At 48.0% G+C, this 22,114-nt stretch overlaps 1 long non-coding RNA gene across 2 annotated transcripts in view; it reads right to left on the bottom strand.

Annotated features, from left to right (window-relative positions):
* Positions 1–318: 318 nt before the first annotated feature.
* LOC141372940 (uncharacterized) overlaps positions 319–22,114 on the bottom strand; it is a 26,221-nt gene continuing 4,425 nt past the window's right edge. The window contains exons 2-4 of one of the 2 annotated variants that reach the window (XR_012378471.1): positions 13,412–13,674; positions 12,991–13,139; positions 319–602 (exon numbers count right to left, since the gene is read on the bottom strand). This is a non-coding gene — a long non-coding RNA (uncharacterized lncRNA). The remainder of the gene's footprint in view (positions 603–12,990; positions 13,140–13,411; positions 13,675–22,114) is intronic. The other variant, XR_012378470.1, reaches the window with a different exon arrangement.

Raw genomic sequence — 22,114 nt, 5'->3', positions numbered from 1 at the left:
GCCAGCCTTCATGTCTGGCCAGACCTCTCAGGCTCGTGAGCCTCCAGGCCCTTCTCTTGTCGGCTTCAGGAAGAAGCAGAGACACAGACAGACCATCTGAGTGATATTGGCAGCCACGTGGATGCAACCCTCCAGGTCAGCCAGATGCGTGTGTCCTCTCCCCACGGGTCACAGCACAGTCATTGGCAGGGACGATGCCCACAGGCAGTTAGGACGCTCTTTTCCCAAAGCGTGCTCGGTCTGCACTTGGTGGGGTTATCTTCAACTCAAGATGATGAAGACTTGCCTGATTATCAGGAGATAAAATTCAAAATCCAGCAATTTTAACGGACATTGTATTAGATATTAGATGGGGGTAGGAATCTATACTAGGTGACAAGTTAAATATTCAAGTGTGTTCACCATGGTATATTCACCATTATTCTTGGCTCTTAAAAAGTTCATTCTGCAATGGAATTTTGGAAGAAAGCAGAGGATGGAAGGAAAACAAAATAAAGTGTTTGTTCTGGATTCTGAATAAGTTCTGCAAGATCACAGCAGACTCTCGTGTTCACTCACTTCGCAGCCTTGGAAAGCCATCAACGTCCCAACATACCAGGTACCTGACAAGAAAGAAGAAAAGCTAGATGGCAAAATAAATCACCAATTCGTTGAGTGGCTTTGGGTCTTAGAAATCACATGTGAAAGCGTCCAAGTCAGTGCCCCGCACAGAGCAGATGATGGTTACGGTTGTACACCCTTCTCTGAAAGGCTGGGCACAATAGGGTCACCAGATACACCCAGTAAGAGAATCCACGTTATAAAACTCGTACATGCAGGAAGCAGAAACCACCTATGCGGAGACCGGCTTGGAGGTAGAAGAAGCCAGGAGGTTATGTGGGGAGACGCTGGGTGCTCAGCTGAACTGCATGGGACCCACGGCCCTGTGGTGTCCTCTCTGTTGTCCCGTGAGCATGCAGCTCCTAGTTACTCTGAGCGCTGGTTTGCACTCAGGCAGTGCGGGTTCACACCTGAACCCCCGGGCCCTGTACCAGCCTCTTTGCACTTAAGAATATTCTATATCTCTCAGGACATGAGTCTTGACAGAGACCAACACACTGCAGATGGTAAGTCCTCTTCATGTACATCAGAGAAGCATTTTCAGAAACAAACTATACTAATAAGAAATCTCACATCAAACCCACATCCAAGAAAACTTCCAGAAAACAAAATCTCTATATAGAACATACAAATATCAACTTAAACAGGGACATCTTAAGAAACAAACAGAATATGAGTCTGGCTATTCCTGCAATTGTAGCTTGAACACCATAACCCATCTTAAGTGAAAATCTAAAAATAAGGGTTTTTTTTTTTTCCCCTGAGAATTCCATTTATTCACAGTTAACCAAAGCCAAAGCAAAATGGTCAGATCATTATCCTGATTACCCTCATTACTGTATGTATGCAAAACCAAATGCAAGCCCATGGGGAAGTCGGTACATGTGATATTGGTTAGAAAGTTCTTGCCAAGATGCCTTACTTCAGACATGTGACCAACTTACGTCCATTTTTCTAAACTCATTTGTAAATGATTAGAATAAAATAGCATTTGTCCTCTTAAAGCTCAGAGCTTAACTTTTACATAAAAATGGGCTGCCTTCTCACATGGGGTAAAGGATTTGCATATTGACATCATGCTCCCTCAGTGTTGGTCTATAAACACCTGGAGGCTGGAGGCTCAGACTGAGGCTGGAGGCGGAGGCTGGAGGTGGAGGCTGAGGGTGGAGGCTGGAGGCGGAGGCTGGAGGTGGAGGCTGAAGGTGGAGGCTGGAGGCTGAGGCTGAGCCTGGAGGCTGAGGCTGAGGGTGAAGGCTGAAGCTGAGTCTGAGCCTGGAGGCTGAGGCTGAGAGTGGAGGCTGAGGCTGAGGCTGAAGGCTGAGGGTGGAGGCTGAGGCTGAGGCTGACGGTGGAACCTGGAAGCTGAGGCTGAGGCTGGAGGCCAGAGGCAACCTCATGTTTCTGAAAAGCGTGAATGCAGTTGAGCATAGAGTCCGGAGCTTCCACTTCCCTGACCCTAAAGCATGCAGTAGACAGGAAAATGCACTGGAGGCTTTTCCGGTGAGCATTGCCAGGATGTTAAGTTAGGCCGGTATATGGAGTTGGGTGTGCATGATCCTGAGTGAGTTGATGGACATCGGTGAAGGGAACTTGGGCCCTCCCCTTGCCCAGATATGCCAAGTGAAATCCAGCGAGGCTCTACGGAGCGTCCTCTGGGTGCTTGGTGCTGCGAGGCTGGGCTTCCCGGGTGAGCGGGTTCCCGAGCGCAGATGATGAAGAGGGACAGCCTAGGGAAGGGGACGGAGTGCGGCCTGAGTGTGGGTGCCGGGAGGATGCAGGGTACGGGGTGTGAGGTGAGCGGGCACACGGGGACTGGTGTCTGGGGAAGGACCTGCGTGGTTCACACAGGGAGACACCTGAGGGGCTACCAGAAATGCAGCACAGAGATGCAACTTGGCAGCCCATTCAGGGAGTCTCTGGGATTCTCGGATCCAAGTCTCCTTGTGTGGAACAGTTGGAGACATCGCATCTTCTCAACTTCCCTCGTGCGGTCCACTGGTCACTGGGAGCTGAGCTCAGAACACACAGCCCTTTACTCTCGCTCAGGGACTCCATCCAAAATGTCACTGAAAAGTCCAAGCAACATGATGTGCAGAGCTGCTGATTACAAAGTAACATCCACAAGTCTCCATGTCCCTGTGCACCAGCGAAATCCAGTTACAACAGAGGAAGATGTCAAGTTAACAATAAAGAGAAGATCAGGATGGAGACGGGCACCGGGCTGAACCAGACAGGCTGGGCGATCAGAAGACAGACTGCTACCCGACGACCCTCATCCATCTAATTGTAAACTAATTTTTAAAACTCTCTAAAAATAAATAATAGTGGAATCATAATAGCCCAGTAGAAAAATGTAAGTGAGGATTTATGGCAGGGTTTCTCAAGCTGTGCAGAGCGGACCCTTGAGGCTCCTGAGACCCTTGTAGGGGATGCTGGCGAGCAAAGCAGTTTCCCTAATAGCACTGAGGTGTGTGTGATGGGCTGAACGGTGTCCCCCAAATTCGTATCTTGAAGTCCTGATACCTGGTACCTTAGAACAGGACCTTATTTGGAAATAAGGTCACTGCAGATGTAATGAGCTAAAATAAGGTCACTAGGCTGGCCCTGATCCAATGAGACAGGGCCCTTCTGCAAGGGAAATTTGGACACAAACACACAGGGACCACGCCATGTGAGCATGAAGGCAGAGCTTGGGAAAATGCATGTATAAGCTCAGGAGCATCAAGACGCCGCAAACCCCTAGGAGCTGGAGGGAGGCCAAGGGCACGTTCTCCTCCAGCCTCAGCAGGAACCCACCCACCCAGACTGCTGGTGCCCTTCGGCCACCCCGCCGCCTGGTGCCACACGGTCGGGGCAGCCCAGCAAACTCGTGCAGGGGCCTCGCCCATGACTGCATCCCCTCATGAGGGTGCAGGGTGATGCCCGGACAGGACTGGACACACGGGAACAGTGTCCAAGAGAATGTGTGCTTGCCCATTCTTTGCATTTTCTAGAATTCCCTCGGCTTAGAGTATAAACGTGTGTGCTTTCAAAGACTAACTCGGTTTTCCCTACAAGTGTGTTCGGATTCAGCATCATCTACACATCAAAGAAAATGTGCATAAATGCCCAACAGGAAACAAGGGTGGTGCTGAGACCCTGGAGCCCTGGGCCCCACGATGTGTCCTGGAACAGTTGCAGACACAGCAGTGGGATGCCGTGGACACCTGAGCAGGGTCCAGGCCTGGATAGCGCCCTCGAGCTGCCCGTCTTTGGTAAACCAGGGAGACTATGAATTTTACCAGATCCCAGGCCTTGCATGTGCATCCTTTCAATTTTGTTTTTTTCAGAGGGGAGGTGTGCATGAGGGGCTCTAGGCGCACCCAGAAATATGAACGCGTTCCCCAGGAAAAGCCCGTGTGCCGCTGTGGGTGCTGTTGGGAAAACCGCTGCGTCCGTTCCGGGGAGCACGTGGTGACACCAGAGGAGGGCTGACAGACAAACTCTGAGCACTCAGACTCGGGGATTGGGCAGACACGTTCTCAGAAAGGAGGAGGTGACTGTCCTTTCAAGGAACACAACTTCTTGCCAAGGTCCACTCTGAGCGTCCAAGTGAAAAACTGCAACTTCCGACTTCGTGCTTTGGGGGCCCCATAAGCCTGCTGCCACACCCCTGGATTTGCTGGTAGCGGAGATGACATCGACGTAAATGACTCTTAACAGAAGGTTTACTGAAATTTGGAAGATCTGTGTATAACTCCGTAGACTAATGTTTCCTGAACAACCGTGCATGGTGCCGTAACATGATGCAGAGGTAACAGGTGCGCTCACAGTGCGCGGGTCCCCCGGGGAGCCCTTCCACGTGTGGGGCTCCGAGTCCACAATTTAGCTCACCTTTGAAAACTACCACCACATGACCTTCTGGAGAAGAAGAGCCAGTGTCCTGGAAAGGCTAATTTTATGAAACTAATCCTCCCTTTTCTAAGTAAGACGCTTGATGTTCTCTGCACACTTCGATGAACACCTCCTATCAACACAGACTTCAGGCTAGGACGGGTGGGAGAGCCCGTCCGCCTCCTTCAAGCCAGCATCAGATTGTGGACAATGTGAAGCAACACAGCTCTTGTCATGAGATATTGCTTGGCTTGAAAATTATATCTATTTTTCATTAAATGTTATTTATGTCGACAAATAACAAATGGGTTTATTCATGTGTTTTTAAGTTCTAAAATCTCTTCAGTTTTAGTTTCTAATAGGATAAATATCTAAAGATAGAGCGCGTTTTATCAATTCATTTCCTTTTCCTACTACACAGTAATTCATTCCTACCTTTGTTCTTTTCTGAACTTTTAAAATGTAGACCTTGCCCCTGAGTCAGTATTTTCAACCTCAGGACAAATTTTATTTCGTACCTAAATTCAATGTACAAAATTAATATCAAATGTTGTATTTTGAACCAAGTTCCTATACAAGTGAATTTTTATGGGGGGTTACTAGTACTGTGATTCGCTGTTTGCAGGTTGGGAGTCACATATGAGCAGGACAGTTGGGTCCCTCGGGTGGGCCGTGGGAAAGTGTTGGAACAGGTGTCAGCAGTCTGCACCTTCCCCCCGAAGTGGGTATTGCACATCAAGTATGCTTTCCCAAAAATGAATTTCTATTCACTATAAGATTTATTTTTTTAATTGCAACATTTTATTTGTTTCATATCCAGTTGTTCTTGCCCTAAGGAAATTATTCAAATTCGGTGCTCCATTCTAATTTTTAATAAAGCAAACTGAACAAAAACTGACCACTGAAACAAACAAAACGCATAGTTGTAAGATTAATACATTCTTCTCCCTCCTACTCCCTTCCCCTGGACCCACGATCAGTCCCTGAGCCCCGGAAAACAAACACATGAACAAGGTATTGTTTTGCTTATTATTGTTTTTTGCTTATGTTTCTCTCTGTGTCTCTGTCCCTCCCCTTTGTCAGAGAGGGTCCTGCCTTCGATCAGCATCCCCAGAGGATCTTACTCAGTTCTTAGAAACTTTCTCTTCTTGCAGATGTGGAAAGGCAAATTTTAGGAGATTTTCAGCTCCTTGGTGCATCACTAACAATTCTGCATTCATGGCATTATAGGAAATATTTTCCCACATGTTGGAAATTATCATCAAAGATCTAAATCAGATTTTACTTTTATCTTCAAAATAAATTTTTGAGAAAAGGAATCCACAAGCCCCAGCTTTGCAGGTAAAATGCTCCTTGTGGGCCCCAATGGTGCACTGTTTCATCCTACTGGGGACACTGTCTCCACTTCGTAGCCCACGCTTACCATCAGTAATCCCCCATCACAAAATCAACACAGCACTCCCAATCCCCTCAGCAAAAAATGTGCTTTCCCTGCACATATTCATGTGTTTTTAAGTTCTAACATCCCTTCAGTTTTAGTTTCTAATAGGATAAATATCTAAAGATAGAGCCCGCTTTATCATTGCGGTTTGGAATTGGGATGGGAAAGTCACCCCATGTCCTAACCTTTCTTTTTTGGTAAGAGTCTTAGTTATTCATCTTGCGGTCCCACTGTGACATATGACAGAATGTCGTTCCTGGCAGCGTTTGCCGTGGGCATTCCGTCAGCTGTAGGGAGGGCAAACTCCAGTACAATCCATTCCTGCAGGCAGGCGCGCGGGATCCCGAGCATCTTTTCTGTATTTTGCTTTGCTCTTTGGTAGATTTTGTGACTCTGATTGGGTTTTAGTGGCTATGTTGTGATTAATGAGAATGGAAAAATATAGTAAACCAAACAGTGGCATTTAATACAAGTTCAGATCCATTATCTGCAGTCCCTGCCATAGAGAAATCCGTGTGTGGTCAGTGTTGACCTTGGCTTCCTTTTAAAACCACGGGCTCTTCTTCTAAAGAGTGTTTGCTGCTATTTACACACCCATCGGGTCACACGCCCACGCACAAGTCAGCCCAGAATATTGACAACTGAGTGTTTCCTGACCAGTGCCAAAAGAGTCCAATAAATTACAGCTTCCTTAATGAACCAGCTTCCCCTAAATGAATGCCAGATGTTTTACAGGTGGCTGAGAGAATGCCACAATCCCCTGGTCCCCACAAATAAAAGGAAAGCCGTCAAGGAGAATAAGCAAAGATAGATCATCAGCATTCCTGCTTGTTAACTCTTTGTCGACTAAAAAGCTCTATTTTCTTTATATCAAAATAAAAGAAATGGTAGTAATGGATGACAGCTTCTGGCTGATATTTCTTTGTAGTAGAATAAATGTGGCTTTAATCTTGGCATTAAGACAATGGTAAAAGGCAAGCCTGCCATGGTGGAGACACAATGCTGTTGTGGGAACTCGGGGGTCGCTTGGGGCAGTGACCACCCAGTTAGACAAGCTGCACCCCACACTCTCCTCCATGTCTTGGCCTTCCTTGCAGACCTTTCTCTCGGAGAGCCCTGACTGATGCCCGCAGCCGGCCCCAGGAGCCCTGATCTGCTCTCTCTATGCACTTGCTTTTTTTTGACATTCCATGTAAATGATACCATACAACATGGAGTCTTTTGTGTCTGCCTTCTTAAATTCTGCATAATATTTTTTCCTATCCATCCAGTTTGTTGAATGCACTTCATGGGTAAATAATATCCCACGGTGTGGCTAGACCGCTTGCCATTTGTTTATTCATTAGTCTCTTGATGGGTATTTGGGGTGTTTCTCATTTTGGCTATGATGAAGAATGGAATGATGGGCAATCAGAGGCCGGGCTTTGTGTGGACATGTGCTTTCGTGTATCTCGCGGTGGATCCATAGGACCCTATGGCTGGATAATAGGCTAAGTGGATGCTCATCTTTTGAGAGACCGCTAAACTGTTTTCCAGACTGGCTACACCTTCTTACATACCCACCGACAATGTGTGAATGTCCCTGTCTCTTTGCCAACACTGGCTAGTTTCAGGCATTGTGGTGGGTCTGTGGTGGTAGCTCACACAGTTGTGCTGTGGCATGAGATTCTTGGTTGATTGGTTTTCCTTTCATCTGTCATTTCATTACCTTCTGACTTAAAAGTCTTCCTCCATTTTTACCTTTGTGTGTGTTGGGCTCCTTTAAAGATCTTCTCTTTATCACTGGACTTTAGCATCAGCTTGCGATCTGTCTTTGGTGTGTCTGTGCATACGTGTATGTGCTGTTCCTTCTACTTAGGATTTATTGAGCTTTCTGGATCTATTGATTTGGAGTTTTTGTCAAATTTAAAAATATTTTGACCACTATTTTCTCAAATGTTCTTGTCTCACTATTCTGAGACTTCAATTATAAGTCTGTTATAATTCCTGATACTATTCTACAGGTCACTGTGTTTTTGTTGTCCCCTCTTCACATCTCTGTGTGTGTATCATTTGGGATATATTCTGTTGCTATTTCTTTAATTCACTGATCTGTTTTAGGAAAACATATGATCAAATGCTCATCTAGATTTGGAGAATAGATAGGATTTTGAAGCTAAAGCCTGATCACTAAAAGGGTATTGAACTACCAACGTGTAAGTAAAGCATGCTCTTAGGTTGGCTGCCAGTTCTTTTTTCTTTTTAAATAAAGTTTTATTGGAACACGCCTTGCTCATTCATTTTATGTGTTGTGTATGGCTTCTTGTGAGCTACAACGACAGAGCTGAGCAGGTGCAGCAGAGACCATGTAGCCTGCAAAGCCTAACATATTTGCCAATTGATCTTTTATAGACAATGTCATAAGAACCATGATCCGGAGGATTCTGAAGGAACCACACTGCCCGAGACACAAGTACACCAGTTTTTCCCATTGACACGAAAACTTTGTCTTTCAGAAAATCATGATGATATTTATTGCAATAATTAATGGAATACATCAACCTGTGTGTGATTTGTTTCCTTTACTAAATGTCAATTCTGAGCAGTTGTTGCCTCGCTTGACTCTGATTCGCTATTCCTCTGAAGGGACGTGTTCAGTGTCCTTGTGAATTGCAGCTGTAAGTATTAAAAAAGCCCAACAGATGTCCACAGTGACCCAAGTGCTTTACCTCCGAGTGACACCTCCACGTCTCTGCCAATCTGTCACTTGCTGTGAGAGTGCTCATGGCTGATGGGAGCCCTGCCCATGGCGTGTGTTTGCCACACACACGTGGCAGCCAGAGGTGTGGACCGGGGTTCCAGGGCTGGCATTGGTCTCCCTGGAACCGTGCTCAGCTTTAGAAACATTGAACTGGAAAGAGGCTGCTGCTTGGGGGACCGCCACTTAGCTCCCGGAATATTCCCCAGGCAAAATCTTTGTATAACAGAGAATCTGTTCTCTGCTGGAACTTTCTGTTGGAGGTGCTGGGTGTGAGGTGGAGACATCGGGCCACCGCGGCATGAGCACACTGGGTGTTCTTTCTCCGCCGGAAGGAGCACTTCCCTCGCACGCGGGCACACATGCAATGAACAGTAGAATCAGCACGTGTGCTCGCGGGAAATGTGCTCTCCTCAGTCTGCTAACATGTAAAGTGCCAGAACAACGTTCGGTTTTACTAACAGCGACGGTAACAGCCGGCAACTTTCCCATCTCCGCTTGAAGCTGTGCCTGAGGCACCTCGACAGCCATTTTCTCACGCATGTCCCTGAATCCCAAGGGGTAAGAGAGAACATATAGAGAAGGTGATTTCTATGGAATTCCATAAATTACATCAAACAGACGACTTTATTTATAATGCTGTTTCTCAGATGCTTTGTTTTACATTCTGTAACTCAAGTTTTTTGAAAAATCAATCTTGAGAGTCAGAATCGTCACAGCCATGCCGTACATCTTTGGACTGTGCCCATTATGTCCATTCTTCACAACCCATGCATTTGCTTCTTTTAAATCACTTGAGATTCCCATTCAGGGAACCGAGTAGGGATGGCAGTGGTGGGGCAATCCACCCAATTTCCTCTGCAGAGAAAGTACACCTCGCTTCCTTCCCTTCACACATGAGAAGTCACTATTCTGTTGACTAGGTGGGCATGGTGTACAATCTTGACCCAGAGCATGCTGGGCCAGTGGTGATGGTGGCCAGGGTCCGCACGTGGGTGTTGACAGCCACGGTGGGCTGCCATCAGCCATGAACCCAATCCACTCAGGCTGAGTAGGGCTCTCGACCCCGTATGGCAGTGTGCCAAGGCAAGAGCTTCCCCTCACCCCCGTCCCCCCAAAAAACCACTGGGATCCTACAAGCTTCTGAGAAAGTGATCCAGTGTGTTTTCAGATATGTGAGGATGCAGTTTCATGCATGACAGCTCAATAAAACATATTTAATATATTCTTTTCTTCAAATTTAAACCAGACACCTGGCTTGAGTGAAATTTCCAATTGGGTTTCTATCCCTCCAAGCCTCTGATATTTGTAATCGTTCACATGCTAACCCAAACCACTCACTCCCTCACCTTAGTAAAAGCATATTTTTGGATTTTATGTGCCAGGATTGGACATCAAAGAATTGCTTTTATGACAGAACTTTTACTAGCCAAGTCTGAATTCAGAACAGACCTAGCTCAGCAGCAAATGGGTCTGGTCAGCAGTTGTGCTCAGTAATAAAACAGGTGAGCTGTGATCCATCAGATTCCAAATTGAAATCTTCCCCCATCTGGAATGTTTAGGAAGCATCCTGGTCATTTAGGAAATGGCATTTGTCTTTCCTTTGCTCGGATTACCTGCCCTTTCTTTTTCTCTCTCAGAAGTGGTTTCCCCATCATGCGGAGTGGAGTCGAGACTGCCCCATGGTCTCTATAAAGGCCTCAGATTTATAGTCTGGACCGCACGGGAGGACTGTAGCTGTGGCTCAGATAGGTATATATCAAATTCAAAAAATATTAAGTGGAAAAATAAAACGAAAGTCCCTCTTGAACCACAAAGAAGAAAATGTATTTCCTCTGCCCCAACCCATTTGCATCCTTGGGCGCTTCAAGGCGACCACCAGCTCTATCTTGGCTGCATCAGCCCGAGAAACAGGCAACTATCTTTGCTCCCATCTACCTGGGGGCGAGCTGGGAGGCTACCCACACAAACGCGTTTGGCCTCATCCTTATTTTTCTAGTCTAAATCCCTAAAAACGCCTCTGGAAGTTAAAAAACCTAGGTACAATGCTTAGATGCAAAGGGCACGCATATTCTTTCTCCTTCATCTCTTGGGATAATCTTGCAGATGATCTCATTCTGCAGGGTTGTAGCGTTTCCTTCTTCTTTCCCTGGAAACAATCACATCAGGGGATTGCTTTTGACTCATCTCCTTTCTATACAAAGGTAAATTCTAAGAGGAACAACTGTTTTCCCTCCAGAACAAAATTGCAATATCTGTAAATCAAACCCAAAGCTTTGAGGTTGTTTTTCCTAAAAATTCTATCATAGCATTTACTTTTAAATATTCTGCATAACTGAATAAGAAAGATTGCCCACATGTTCGCATGGTTCTCCAAATGTCTGTTATTAATCATCCTCCCTCAACCCGTCCCTGCCAAGGAACTTGGAGGAACACGCAGTGTGCTCCCGGCTCCCCAAGGCAGACAATGCTTCCCAAGAGCGGTTTCGGACAATCGCTTTTTCTTCTGTTTAAAATGTCGCTGTTTATCGTTACCCGTGAAGCCAGAGGGAGACTCCCTAGGGTGAGTTTAGACTCCTTCACAAAGGGAAGGATTGAGTCGGGAGGGGCTGACAAGCATCAGTTTGTTGTTGTCGCGGACAACGGGAATGGTTTTGATGAAAAATGTTAAGTAATTTTTCTATCCATAAAAGTTTGAAAAAGAGGAAATTGACTTACATCAAAATAAAAATGAAAATGTTTCAGCTTTACACAAGGGGAAACTTGACTGGAAAGTAACAAAGGTTGCTTCTTGAGGACGTCCTAGTGCTGAGAGGCAGCTCCGCGTGGCCTGGGGGCCCAGGGAGCAGAGTGCTGGCTGCACAGGCCGGCGGCCCAGGCAGCCCCCCACGCTGGCATTCATCTCCTCACGGGTCCGAGGCTCGTCAGTGTGTTGGGCCCCTTGCTGGACCCTGGTAAGGTGCAGAGCAAGGTCACATCCCCTCTGGCGTGGGAGGGACTGGGGCCCCACACCTGGCAGTTAAGGGGAAGGTTAAGGAAGCCTTTACTCTGAGAGCTTGCCAAACTGCAGGGTAGGCATTGTGTGTGTGTGTGTGTGTGTGTGTGTGTGTGTGTGTGTGTGTGTGTGTTTAACTACTCCTCATTCCCCGGGGGACCCCGGTTCCGACGGTCAGTAGATATTTTAGAAAATGAGCATTCTGCTTGTCACACTGAACGCACCTGCTCAGAATACTGGACGAATCCCCGCATGCTTGCTTGGGGGGCGCCCACCCCGATATGGGAGCACAAGTCCCCGAATTCCAAGCCCTTTACCTCACCAGAGGCTTGTCTCAACTTCTGTGTCAAAACAAGGATACCTCATAAGATCCTAATGAGGTTTTAGTCTTATAATCACTCACATGAAGCATCAACTCAAAACCCAGCACTTTCTTAAGGTATTTTATTTACCTACCTTCATGTTACTTCTGATCCACCGATGTGCTTTGAAGGGGCGACCTGCACAACATCCGAGACAGATGGATGCTTAGATTTACAAGGTTGACATTTCCAAAGGTTGCCCAACTGTCAAACATCTGGGCGCCCCTCTGGAGGCCCTCAGCCAGGCAGGTTTAACAATCATCCAAGGTTAATGACCAGGGACACTCATGCTTGGGCAGAGCCGCGTGGCCCACTGAGGGGCTACATCGTCAGGCTGTGCCACCAGGCCTGGCTCCCACATGGGCCAACTCCCGTGTCGCTGAAAGCTGTTGTCCTCCTGTGCTTGGTTCCCTCCAGAAGTCCCAAGTCTTTCTTTAAAACAAACAAATACTTTTCACTGAACCACTGTGTTAATCAAGAGACAGAGACCTCACACAATCGACGTTTTCCTAAGCAAGTGGTTATTGACTCCAGTGCCGGGTTAATGCGTACAGCCTTTGAGACTCTGGCCATGTTTACCCTTCAAACAATATTTCTAGATGAGAATGAGAAGAAATCAGTTGCACAAATCCCTCTGAACCATACCAAACCTAATGTTTTATGTTGCAAATTAAAAGGGGGCTGCTAAGACATTCAAACAGAAATTTAAGTCTCGTCATCTGGACGGGTCTGGAGGGAGACTGTGGCGGCCATGGCAGAGAACGCTGCACCTTGAGTCCGGGGAAACCGAGGGTCAAGCTCGGGGAAACCAACGGAAAATGCCTGTCCCGACCGGGCACCGTCCAGGGTCCGAGGGCGCTCTCTCCCTGAGTCTGCTGCCTGGGCAGGCATGCTGAGGGAACTCCACCAACACGAAAAGCATGGGGGGCTGTTTCAGTGGGAAATCCCGCATGTGCAGAAGTCTAGGGGGACCATTTCTTACCCAGCGTTTTACTCTGCAGCTGTCCGTTTAGATGCAGTATAAGGAACTGCAAGCGCTTTCACCCCGCCTGTCCCCACAGCCTCTTGGTGGCTTCCTTTTCCTGAAGCTTGGTCTTTGTCTTCTGAAACATCTGGACTTAGGATCTGGAGCTGGAGGAGAAGTAGAGGCAGTGATCATTGAAACTTTCCTAAACACGAGACGAGAAAACAGAGTGTCCAGCATACTTCACAGGATTCCACTGGTTTTCCAGATCTTTGCTGTACCACAAGTTGCCAGGAAGGAGTCTAGGACCCACCACGGAGAAGTGTGGATTCGTGAGCCAGACCCCCACACACCCACATACATGCATGGAATTTCCTGTAAAATCTCTGCTTGAAAATGAATCCCACTGCAGGGAAACCCAGTATCCTATGCAAACTACCTTCCCAAATCCAAATGGATGACATTCCTTTTCTGAACAAGGCATCCTTTTAATGTTCCTGGTGATTGCTGAGTGATTAGGACCCCCTAATCCAAGTGCAGGTGACAGGATTTTACTGGAGCTCCTGCTGTGACCATGTCTGTCCGCGCAGGACCGTGGACTCAGTGTGAAGAAGACGCTCTCTGCATGGCCGGCCACAGCAGACGTGAGGTTTGTATCAGGACTCTCTGTGAGGCGGCTCCTCGTCTGCTGAAGGCACCAACCTGGAAAGGGTGGGAAGAGAACAGCCAGTCACGGGGTCTGCGGTTGGTGCAGTGTCTGCTTCTGTGACTGGGCTGGGCCACAGCGGTCACTGGGAAGCCTGGCAGGTGGCAGACTCCACCGCCCCGGGGGCTCTCTCTGCAGACTGGCGAGCACGTGGCAGACACCAAGCGGACCGATTTTCTACGTCCTGGACCAGAGGCTCCTGAGTTCCTTCCGTGATTGACTCCCCCCATGCGCCTTCTGCCACGTGAAGGCAGACAGCATCCTGCGGGCTCAGCAACCTCGGCTTTACAGTGGCATAACTTACAAGAGGTGGAAAGTGCAAGGATGTCCTTTGTCATCTGAGATGCTGTCTTCTATCCGCCCGGCGTGAATTTGGCAAGATGACCCTGAGCCGTCTCGGCCTTGGCTCTCTGCCCGAGATGGAGCCCGTCCTGGTCATGCAGCCACCTTTTCTGCAGCGGGGGCAGGGTTTGCCAAGCTCTCCGTGACTCTACCCTAGTCTTTTAAAAAGCATTTCAGGGGCTCCAGGGGGCTCAGTTGGTTAAGTGCTGACTCCTGGTTTCGGCTCAGGTGGCAATCTCAGGGTCATGAGATCGAGCCCTGCGTCAGGCTCTGCGCTCAGCATGGAGTCGGTTTGAGATTCTCTCTCTCCCTCTGCCCCAAGGCAGCCATGGAGGCAGCCACAGGATACAGAAATGTGGGCCGCTGTGGCTCAGTCCAGCATGGTGGAGTGACTGTGACCCCACTGTGAATATGTTTAGTAATACCTTCACCAGCTCACACGTCCTACACTGTCCTTTCACGCTTTCAAAATAGTAATATACAGATCTATGTCTAAATATATGGATTTATGTAGGTACAAATAGAGGTATTTCAACAAATACATTGAAGAACACTCGATAAGTATAAAAATAAAGCTTCTGATTCATAAAAAGTGTACTTTGTTAGGTTAGCTGGCAGTTTGTTCCCATCAATCATGGCACATCTTTGCAGCGATGGTTCCCTGGAGTGGATGGAGAACAGCATGGAAGAACAGCACCAGGGTGATGGGCACCAGATCCCACTCACAACTGGGAGGAGCCCACTGTCCAGAGGAAAGTTCCACCTTTGCTGGGCAGATGCGCCACTGAGCCACAAGCCTCGATGAGATCCCCCCGTCCAACCCTCCCGTCTATGGGCTCCCTTGGACTTAGGGAGGTTCGTAACCGTGCAAGCCTCCTTGTCTCCCGGAGAAATTCACGCAGCGATCTCGGCCCCGCCCTGCAGGTCCGAGCTGGTGCTGACCTGCACTGGTGGCCGGGCGCTCAGGCTCCCGACCTGCCTCCACAAACCAGGCTTCCCAAGCCAGCTTGGATGGTTCCGGGCTCTTGGAGGCACCTGCAGGGCACATGGATTTTGTGTATTTTTGCTTTTATTTTAATCAAAGTCTAGTCAGATGGAAAGTTGTAGATATTTTCACAGGGATGTTAGAGTCTGGTTAACGCAGAGATTTGAGGGTTCTGTTTAGGGTTGTTCAGTGCTGGTCAAAGAAACTAATGCACAGCTGGTACCGACCCAGATTCCCGTTGCCGCGGTTGGATCCTGGCTGCCGATGGAGCAGCTGCGCCCCACATGCACCTGCACCCAACTCTCTCCCGCGCTCCTCGGTGCCCCAAGCCTGTCCCTGTTAGAGGCACCTGCAAGCTCTTTCCCCAGCCCGTGTGGGTGGACAGCACACCCTCCCTAAGGAGACAGACCTTCTCACTGGGCAGTGAAGCCCCTGAGCCCAAGGGCGTGGTGGGGCGCAGGCCAGCACCAGCTCCCTTCCTCCTGAGCACCAGTGGCCTCCGACTTGAGCTCCCTGGTCTCGCCAGGCTCAGTCTCTCCTCCACCTTTCCAGAAACTGCTTCTCTGACTGCCTGGCTAAGGACTTTCTGGGGCCCCCAGACCTTTGAGGCTAACCCAGGGTGGTCAGGGGCTCACCTACCTGACTGGCGTCACGCCCTGCTGTTCTTCCCCTCCCTCCGGGACGGGGGTCCCCTTCCCAGCCCTACTCTGTCTTCTTGCAAATGTCTCTTCTTCCCCGAGGCTGCACTGGGCACGTGCTATGGTTGCCTCCGTGAGGTCTGTCCCCTACTGGATCCCTGGGAGGACCTGCCTTGGCATCATTTTCCCTGTTTTCTTCCCAGATACTCTGATGCCTAGCAGGTCATACACATGTCCACACGGCCAGACCGCACATGTCCACACGGCCAGCCTTCTGCAAACGATAGGTGTTAGTTTCTCCCTTGGCCTGTCTTTCTAGGAGAACCTCTACCTCCCATTTCCCTGATGCCTATTGCTGTATTTAGGGTTACTGGCTGTCATGTCGAAACTCAAGCCCCATCCTCCCCCCACTGACTTCTCCCTCACGGCCCTGCAAACGTCCCATGTAACTCTTGGTTCGACCTGAAGCCCTTTCTTCCCACACTCCTGGGCTATAGTCCCTGACACGGTGGCTTCAGTATCCGTTCCTTAACGGATCCCTGCCTCGACCTCTGCCATGACCAGAGCCTTGGGTCTCCCAGTGAGCCCCTGATGCACTGACTCTGTTTTCTGGCCGCTGGGTAGCAAGCTCCCGGCCGGGACCCCTGATACTGCCCCTCCGGCTTCCCCTGCTCACCCCTGGAGTCACTGCCTTCCGGACTGGATCGGGCACCTTGGCAGGACCCACCAGCCCCTGACTCTCCCCAGAGCATCCTGACGGCTCCAGCTCCTCCCTCAGCAAGCTCACGTCCAGTCCATGGCTCTTCAGCTGGCCAGATCATGGACGCGTCCCTGCATGCATGCTGAGCCCCGGCACCTCAATCAGGTCAAGTCCAGAATCCAGCCCTCAACAAAACCCAGAGCCCACCCTCTACCCTCTCAGAAGCAGAAGTCTGCTCTTCTTTCGGTCCTCTCTCCAGTCAGTCGGAGACCCACCAGTTTGCTCAGCCGCAGCTCCAGTGGTCTTCCCTCCGGGGTAACCTCAGGACCTTGGTTGTCCTCTCTGCCCGCCCTGCAGGGCCCCATGGGCGGCTTTCTCTGGGCAACATTCTTGTCCTACAGGTTGCCTTGAACGTTGCAGGGATTTCTCTGCTGTGCAGTCAGCGGCACCTCCCGACAACCGTCCTCCCGCTGCCCAGACATGAGCCTCCGGCATCGGTCCCCACGCTCTCTCTACACTTGCCGTCATGACGCTGGGGGGCGTCCTCTCGGAACCGCTCCAGCCCCAGGTACCCCCTCCAGCGGCCCGGCAATGACGGTCAGAGGGCCCGTGCGCACGTGCGGTCATCGGGAGGCTGGGTCCTCCTCGAATGAGATGGGTCCCAATCCTGTGCCACGGGGCCATCTGGAATCTAACACATTCAGAGGAACCAACCCAGCAGCGTGCTGCTGTAGCATTGTGGAAAGGGCATGGTTAAAAACCTGCTCCTGGAAAGCAAAGAGCCACATGCAAGCGGTTCTGGACTGAAGAGCAGATGGTTCCCTTGAATGGTCGCCTTTGTTCAAACAGGACGGTAGGGGGCCCTATGGCTTCTTGCAAAAACATTCCAAATGTTTTCTGTTTTATGGCAGTGAGAAAGAATTCACTTAACTAGTTCTTGGGATTTCCAATAAAGCTCTAATTAACAGCAAGAATTTCATTTTGCTTCACATCAAGAAAGCAATCATTGGTTTTCAATTTTTTCTTAAATCTGATGCACATTTACTATAACCATATTCTAGAAAATGGAAGAGAAAAAGAAGAGTAAGACCAATGGGGAAACCCTAATCTTTATTCCACCGCACAGGCCGTCCGTGAGGCAGCGCCAAGCGTGTTCAGAGCTGTCTGTTCCTGGGCCTGGGACAGAGAACAAAACACGAAAAGGGACACTAGCAGAACAGAAAAGGTCTCTGACTCCCGTAAATCTCGGAAAAGGCCTGTTTTGCTGAAAGGCCTCTGCACATCTGGGCTGCCGTTGCGTGGTGGGTCCCAGACACCTCGAGTGGCTGGGCTCCCCCGAAGGGCAGGTGTTTGACATGCGTCCCCTGCACCACGGGGCCTGAGTGAATGGATCCCCTTTCGTGTTTGGAAAAGCGGCTCCCATCCCTTGGATTTCTTGTGTATACTCCGAGGCCTATCACACTGTGCAGTGGCACAAATCTGCAACTCTCTGTCCACGGGTCACAACAGGGGACTCCCTCCTGATCCTGATGTTGCCACTCCACGTGCTGCCAATGATCTCAAAGGGTTTTCTGAAAACCTTCAAATCTACTGCCCTTCTGTTCAGTGTGAGATTCTATAATATAAATATATCCATGCAGACCACTCAGCATCAGGGGCTGCAAAATACGTGCAAGGTGCTGCTTGAAATACTGAAGCTGCAAGAGCAGAGGGAAAACGCATGGTCCCAGTCTGGGGGTCCACGCTGGTGAACTGACCGACAGCCGAGGGACCGCAGGGCTCAGCGGGGAATCTGCCAGCATGGAGACTCAAGCAGCAGCAGGCTCGATCTGCTTCCAGACAGCTGGTCCTCGTCATGATAGGACCAGAGGGTCAAATCTTCTGATTTTTTTTCACAGAGGCATGAAATGTGTATTTTACGTAAAAGACCTGATTTCTAAAATGCCATTTAAGCAAAGTGAGCCTTTGGGTCACCAAGGATGACCGTGGGTTTGCCAGTTTGCAACTTCTTGTCTAGAACACTTGTTTTACACATTTTTCAAAGGCAGAGTCTGCTTTCCAAATGGAGACAGGCATGAAACTCAAAAACTGATAGAAATGCATTTCCATCGCTGTAAAATACTGTGCTGAACTTTCTCATATTTATTTATTACAACTGAGAAAGTGATGGGGCTGTTCTGGTAGACATTTTAAAGTGGAAATCCTGGAAACTCGATTGCAAAATCGCCTTTACAAAACTCAGGACACAAGTTATTGCTACATTTCGTTCTGGTGGCGCTGTAACAAGAAAATTCTGATTGTTAAAGAATCAGAAACATAGTTGCAAACAGTGCTTTTAAAGTATGCCTTACACCCCGGGACACTTCCAGATTAAACTGGATCTGGTACTTGAAGGGGCTGTAGGAAATGTTTGCTTCCAAGATAAATCAAGTAGCAAGATGCAACCTTACCACAAAGATAAAGTCAGCCAAGAGGAACCCAAAACTCACAATAAGCACCCAAAGTATCTATAGCCCAATCTTATCATGACTCTCTTTTTATGGCAGAAAGAACACGCAGTCAACCAAGACAACGGCGCTCTCCCTGGAAGTCAGTCAGCCCCAGGCCCCTGAGGCACGCACTGCAGTTACCCACTTGAGAATATGTGCATGGGCCTGGATACTGTAAGGACAGAAGCTATAGTTTATATGAGTGACAGACTCACAAATATGCAGGCATGAAAATAAATTTTCATTTAGGCCACGCACAAAACTGAGGCCATTTGCTCAGAAGCAAAATATCATGTCAGCCTTGGCAGATAGATGATAGACGGATGGGCAGACGGATGGATGATCGAGTGAGATGTCGAATGAGTAGATGAAGATAGATCATGTTTCTGGGACCCCAACTTGAAAATCATTCACCTAAAAACTCTACAGAAAGCGGATTTTCATATGCCTGGAAATAACATCGTACAAAGAGATGCACTTTGAACAGAGCAAAGGAGCAAGATGCCTGGAAAAATCCATTTTGGAAAGTTTCAGCACCAGCATAGGTCACCACTGATCTGATGTACTTGAGTGAGATAATTCTTAAGGTTTTCCAGTTCTGATTTTAGGTTCAGAGCTCCAGTAATCAGGGCTGTTGTAGTCATCACTTTTCAACACTGATACATAAATATGAATTCAAGGGAGAAGAAGCAGGCCAGCGGGATTCAGCCCGCAGTAAAACATCGTCCTCCTTCCCTGTCTTGGCCGTGGACGTCCTTGGATAAAATCTGTGCCTCTGTTTCCCATCTGGAGAGATGATAAGGGACAGTGCTTGCCATGGGATGCCTGGAAGGTCAGGGAGCCTTGTGTTTTTAATGTTGCTTTGACATCTTCAGACAGAAACAGTAACAAAAAATGTAGATGATCAGAAATGGTGATTTTAAATATGTTGGCAAAGCTGAGAGGGAGGAAATGTGCATCTGAATTTTTGGTGTTGAAGAAGAATTTGCTGTTTTAGATTAACATTGATCACTATCAGATGGCTCTACTTTTTGTTTGTTTGTGTGGTATTTTTAAAGAAAATGAAGATGAAGTTCAGGGAGAGGGTGTGTCTGGACCCCAGCGATGACTTCCTTCCATTAAAATCCTGCCAATTCCCAACTCATTGGCAGATTCAAGACGGTATCATTGGAAGGAGGTCGGCTCATGCCAGTCATGACATGTAAAAACCCCTATGCTTTTATGACTTTGGTCCATGACACAGATTTGAAATTTCAAAAAAAAAAAAAAACTAAACTAGGCTAACCACGGTCATGTGTATTAACACAGAGCTATGAACAGAAACGCTCTTCTTTAACCAAGGAGAACGAGACTCACCAACACTGCCGTATTCCCGAGGAGAACCAGAGAAGGAGCCACAGTCCGTGCCCACGAGGGGCCAGTCGTGGGATGCCACCCACACAAGGCGGTCTGTCGTGCAGTCGGAGGTAGCCACACACTGGGGAGTGTGGTGAGCAGCTGAAAAGCACCCACCCAAGTGGAGAAGCCCCTCTGAAGAGGAAGCGGGAGCTCCACTGCGCCATGATTTTCTGAAGTCCACATTCGGGTCTCATAGCCAAGAAGATTATGATCCTCCTGCACTGGAAACTCGTAGCTCTCCACACCTGCTGAGCAGAGACTTGGAGAGAGTCGAGGTATGCCTTTGTGGGCCATCAGGCGCCTCCGTGCCGACTAGATGTTAAAACTCCAAAATGCCTTTTAAGGCCCCTTCTGAATCCTGTTGGAGATTGCTCTGTCCTCGGCAGTGAGGGTGAAGTGGCTGTCGATCTATCTCCGCTGCAAAGAGCATAGCTGGTGGAAGCTGACAAGGGCTTGTCCCCACGGCACCCTCCGACACAGCAGCACCTGATGCCACACAGTGTTTGAGAGAAACTCAGTGCTCCTGGGTCTGTCTGACGCCCCCTCTGCGGCGAGGGTGAGTTTGCCACACCTTGTACTGCAGGTCTCATTTATATGCTATCCATACTTTTTCCTATATAGTATTTATCTATTCATATATGGATCCTGGACTGTATAATATCTTCCAAACGCCATCGCAGTGCTCAATGGCAAGCCCTGCGGCACATACCTTGCAGCACGAGGAGAGAGTGACCCGTGTTGCTCGGTGCTGGTCACTATAACAAGTCTGCCTTGGGTACCGTCAGGTATCTTCCCTCAAAAAGGAGAATCTAAGCTTGTGAATAAAATGTTGTAAAACCCTATGGGGTTCTTCTTTAGAACTTAAAAATATTATTGTAATATTTAAAGAAATTAATCTCAACCTAAAGCTATCACTTTATTGTTAGAAACGTGGCAAACGAAAGCCCTTATGAGCCATTACCCCTCTATTCCCAATGAGAAATTTAATTGGCTAAATTAGACGTCTACTGTAATAATTTACTAATTTTGATACATACATACTAATTTAAAATAACATGTCATGGAAAATAGTATATTCATTTAGAGATATCACTTTTTCCCTTCCCCATTTCGTGAAGTAAGTTTACTCAAACTTGTCTCAGGTGTTATTTAAAATCAATAACCCTGCAATCACTGAAGCCACTTTTCCTTACCAGACACAGGTTTTCAGGGCATGTGACCTCTTCGGAGTTGTTGGCTCTGAAGCAATTTTAAAATGCACATAAGATGCCATCACTGGATGATTCACAGAGTTACAAGTACTATTTGCATAACACTTGAGTAGGCTTTTTGTTCATTTTCCTTTTTCTTAGTAGTGTACTCTTTAAAAATTCATAGCAGAACTCCTCCTGAATAATTTTTAAAGTGCCTTTTTAAAAGCATATGGCAGGGGCGCCTGGGTGGCTTAGTCAGTGAAGCGTCTGCCTTCTGCTCAGGTCATGATCTCAGGGTCCTGAGATGGAGCCCCACGTCGGGCTCCCTGCTCAGCAGGGAATCTGCTTCTTCCTCTCCCTCTGCTGCACCAGCCCAACTCGTGCTCTCTTTCTCACACACTCTCAAATAAATAAATAAAACCTTAAAAAAAATAAAAGCCTATGGTATGGCAACTATATCCAATATTTGAGACCATAATCCCAAAATTAATTACTAAATCTGAGTTGGAATTCTTACATATAGGAAATAAATCATTAACATCATTTCAGGGAGTCTATCTTTCAGACACTAGTTTGTCATCAAAATAATTAAGGAATGCTAAATTGCCAACAGACACATGAAAAAGTGCTCCACATCGCTCGGCATCAGGGAAATCCAAATCAAAACCTCAATGAGATACCACCTCACACC

This window comes from Callorhinus ursinus, unplaced genomic scaffold, assembly GCF_003265705.2.
Source record: "Callorhinus ursinus isolate GAN/ISIS: 27379988/994484 unplaced genomic scaffold, GSC_fseal_2.0 scaffold6, whole genome shotgun sequence".
Classification (NCBI taxonomy): Eukaryota; Metazoa; Chordata; class Mammalia; order Carnivora; family Otariidae; genus Callorhinus; species Callorhinus ursinus.
This window is presented reverse-complemented; position numbering and strand designations above follow the sequence as displayed.